This window comes from Gossypium arboreum, chromosome 2, assembly GCF_025698485.1.
Source record: "Gossypium arboreum isolate Shixiya-1 chromosome 2, ASM2569848v2, whole genome shotgun sequence".
Classification (NCBI taxonomy): Eukaryota; Viridiplantae; Streptophyta; class Magnoliopsida; order Malvales; family Malvaceae; genus Gossypium; species Gossypium arboreum.
In genome coordinates, this window is record NC_069071.1 from 60145961 (window position 1) to 60150799 (window position 4839).

Here is a 4839-nt window from a genome sequence, read left to right on the forward strand (position 1 = left end):
TATACACATATAATTTGTAGAACCATTATGTATTTTAAAGATTATATCGTATTACACATTATTATTATTATTATTTGTAATATATTTTAAATTTTCATACCACAAATCCTCGTTTTTAAAACCAATATTATTTAATGTTTTGGTATGATATCCGATTAAAATATTCATTTTATAATATGTATTAAGTATATATCCTAGTTCTTTTTACTAATAGATTTAAAATGCATCAATTCATTAATTTGCATGTCGTATAAATTATTGGTTCATTAGATCGCCTTTGTTCCGACATCATTTTATACTACTTTGACTTTTAAATTCTATTTTGTTTTACGTGTATTTTGTTGGTTGTTCTATATTGTAGCATATACATTATCATCACATGGTATTCATCTTATTGATATGTCAATTATTATTCATACGTGATTGAAATTAGATCATAATTTTTAGATTAATTATATTTAATTGCTTATTCTGCTAGTCGATTAATATTCTTATTCATCAAGCATCGTACCATCATATATGCCTTTTACCCCATATCATCGTTTCACTTGATTTTTGAAATATGGTTCTATAAAACCCAAATTTTATGATTAATTTCGTCTTATTTCAAATCGAATTAATACGTCTTAAGCTAGCTTTATAATCATTCATTCAAAAACTCTTCAAAACGAAGATGAGATTTGATGTTTGGCAATTCGCGGAATCGTGCCCTAACGTGTTGGGTTGCAATTTCGCGTTTGCTCAAAATAATCGAATATCACTTCAAAATTTCACTCATGTCTTTTAAAATCCCTTAAACGAAGACGAGATTTGATGTTTGGCAATTCGCGGTATCGTGCCCTAACGTGTTGGGTTGCAATTTCGCGTTTGCTCAAAATAATTGAATATCACTTCAAAATTTCACTCATGCCTTTTAAAATCCCTTAAACGAAGGCGATATGCGATATTTGGCAATTCGTGGAATCGTGCCCTAACGTATTGGGTTGCAATTTCCCATTTGTTTAAAATAATCAAATATCCCTTCAAAATTTCACTCAGGTCTTCTAAAAATCCTTTAAAACGAAGGTAATAGTTGGGTATCCTTTTGTTAATTTCAAAATTATAGACTTTCGGACGTCGAAACAAGAAGATTTTTGGCAACCCACTCGGGTTATTCAAACGTTATTAACAAGAACCACATTTCAAAATCATTTTTAATTTTAGACATAAGGATAGTATTTAATCGATTTGGTACCAATTTTGGGCGTAATGAGGGTGCTAATCCTTCCTCATACGTAACCGACTCCCGAGCCCATTTTTTCATATTTTCGTAGACCAGAATTGTTGTTTTAGTAAACCAAAAATGTTTTATTAAAATAACCAAAATCCTAGGTGACCCGATCACACCAAAATAAAAGGATTGTGGCGACTCCACATTTCTGTTTTTCAAAAGTCGATTCCCCTGTTTTATTAAATTTAAAATTTTTAAATAAAAGGGATGGTTTCGACACTATAAATAGTTTAAATTTGATTTTTAAATTTTGATTTTTTTAGTTGATATTATTTTAGGAAAAATCTTGCTAAATTTAGCATGAGAAATATATATAAATACTTAGCGTTGGTGACACTTGAATACACATTTGGTTTTGGGAATAAAATATTCATTTCTTATCTCCATTCCTGTATGAACTAAGCTTGACATTCTGCCATTTCTTTTCCATTTCAACACTTTGGCTAATTTACCTCCCAAGTCCCTTTCTCTTTCCACTTTCCACCATTTCCATATATCAACTAGTATGATTTATTTCATGTTTAACTAAGGCCCTTTTAGCTTTAGGCCAGTTATCACTCCGAAAAAATAATCGTGAGATATGAACCCACACTAAAAACTTTTCAATACGGTATTTGCTATCTCTCCAGTGTATAGGATTGTAACACCTCATACTCGGCCTGGTCGCCAAGCCCGAATATCATTGTGCCACACCATCATCTCATGTCAAATACAATAAGTAAAAACTCATTCTCAACAAGACGTCTTCTGTTCAACATTTGTACATATTTAGAGTCTATCTTAAGCTTTAGTTATCGTTGTCACATGCTAACATACATCAAATAGCCTTAAAATAATAATTAAACATGCTTATGATCCGTTTTAGAAAAATTTCAAAACATCAATGTAGGTATCAATACTAAAGATCGCTTGGAAAATCAGTACCAAAATTGCTTACTATTTAAAACCCAAACTTCGAAAATTATCGGTACCCCTGCCAAAGTATCAATATTTCTTCCCCAAATATCAATACTCGAGATAAGGTATCAACAATGAATCTCTATTCTGTTTTCCTGGATGTTTGAAAATATAGAGGTATCATTTTTAAAACACAAATATCGATACCTTTGCTCCAGACTTGAAAAATACAATATTTTTAAGCATGTAAGTCATTCCAACTCATACCAGTTCAACATATCATCATCAAATAAACACCAAAACAACCATAATAATAGTTTCAAACATCACAAATAAATTCGAGCAATAGTCAACATATTACGGAACAAATCCCAAAATCCTAAGAGATTAAATAATGGAGACAACTCAAAATATCATATCCAATACTAGCACAAAGACTACCAAATTGCCTTATTCCTAAAACATAACCAAATAATAACACCTACGAATAACGAAAATGGACCTACTTGGATCACCCATCGAAACCACACCACTCACACTAGCACACAACTAATCTACAAAATTTAAGAAGGGAGTGGGTGAGTGATAGTCACAAAACTAATTAAAAATACGAAAAAGAAAAGTGTAACTATCGATAAATAGTATAGCTATAGTGAGTAGAGATATTGTATCCACAAGAACTAAAAATATTAGTAATGTAACACCCCTAACCTGTAACCGTCGCCAGAAGTTAAGAGGCATTACCGGAATTGTAACTCAATTCAGAACAATTATTTATCTAAGAACATCATAATTCAGTCAATGTCATTCATTCACATTCAACATGTACTTAAATCAAGCATACAAAGCTTAAAACATACATTCAAGACTAAATCGTAACATATTAAAAATTTTAGAAACTTAGAAAAATTTCAACTTTTTAAGTATCATACGCCTGTATGAATAGGTCGTGTGCCTCACATGGCTAGTAGACACACCCGTGCCTTAGACCGTGTGAAAACAGGGCATATATACTGACTTGTGTCACACGGCCAAAGACACACCCGTGTGCCAGGCCGTGTGAAAAATGAAGAGTATACTGACTTGGGTTATATGGCTAACCACACACCTGTGTGTCTAGCCCGTGTGCTCTTCGAAATGGCCACACACGCTCGTGTATCAGGTCATGGCAAAACTGTAAGGTATATGTTCGATAGGTACACTTGCCTTAATCGTGATAATAAGTTAGTCTCAAGAATGATTCATTCATAAATCTTTAAAACTTATCACAAATATCACGCATCAAGTTTTTGGTGCCGTTGCCGGGGAACTAGGATATTAGGAACACTCGATTTTTATTGCTTTAGCCATTTTACTTTTATTGCAATTTAAATTTTTGTTTTCTTTTCTAATTCTTCAATTATTTTCTTCTAACAGGTTTTTCTATTTATGACCAGAAGAAACCTATTAGGACCATTACTGTTCGATAGTGAGATTGATCGCACAGTTTGTAGAAACTGAAGAGAAATAAGGTGAAGCTTACGATACACAGAGGAAGAGCAAGAGGACAATATTTCAACCACAATTGAGGAGATGGCTGAAAACCAAGAAAATCCGCTGCCTCCTGCGATTGCTGTTAATCAGAATCCTGCTCTGTGTACTATGTATGAGTATGCTAAACCTTCTTTAATAGGAACTGAATCGAGCATAGTTAGACCTGCTGTAGCTGCAAATATTTTTGAACTAAAACCTAACACAATTCAGATGATACAGCAATTTGTTCAGTTTGATGGTTTGCAGGACGAAAATCCCAATGCTCACTTGGCAAACTTTTTGGAGCTATGTGATACATTTAAAATTAATGGCATTTCTGATGACGCCATTCGCTTTCGGTTATTCCCTTTTTCATTGAGAAACAAAGCTAAACAGTGGTTGAACTCGTTGCCACGGGGTCAATCACTACTTGGGAACAAATGACCGAAAATTTTTATTAAAATATTTTCTGCCAGCTAAAACGGCTAAATTACGTAATGATATCTCTTTTTTTGTGTAGATGGATTTAGAAACACTCTACGATGCATGAGAGAGATACAAGGACCTCTTGAGAAGATACCCTCACTATGGGTTACCACTTTGGCTACAGGTTCAAACCTTCCATAATGGCCTGAATCCTTTGACTTGACAAATGGTTGACGCAGCTACTGGCAGAACTATCAATAATAAGACACCTGAAGATGCCTATGAATTTATAAAGGAGATGTGACTGAATAACTATCAGTGGCAAGTCATGAGGATAAAGCCAAAGAAAAAAATCGACGTTTATAACATCGATTCGGTCACCATGCTTTGTAATCAAGTAGAACTCTTGAATAAGAAAATTAATGGTTTTTTTAGTTATTCATAGGTTCACCCAATAATGCAGTACGAAGCAAGTGGAGGTGGACCAAGCAGTTCAGAATACCCATCTTATGGCCATAACATGGAGAACGAGCAGTTAAATTACATGGGTAAAAATTTTCGATCTCAAAACAATCATTATAGCAATACTTACAATGCAGGTTGGAGGAATTACCCAAATTTTTCATGGGGAGGCTAACGAAATCAGAGACCACCACCCCTTCTAGGCTTTTAGCAACCATCTTACCAGCAAGAGAAAAAGTCGAACCTTGAAGAGATGCTAACCAAATTCATCT

The 4839-nt window shown here is 33.6% G+C and overlaps 1 non-coding gene across 1 annotated transcript; it reads right to left on the bottom strand.

Annotated features, from left to right (window-relative positions):
• Positions 1-4166: 4166 nt before the first annotated feature.
• Positions 4167-4273, bottom strand: LOC128289489 (small nucleolar RNA R71). The gene has a single exon (XR_008279137.1). It is a non-coding gene; the product is annotated as a small nucleolar RNA R71 (small nucleolar RNA).
• Positions 4274-4839: the final 566 nt, after the last annotated feature.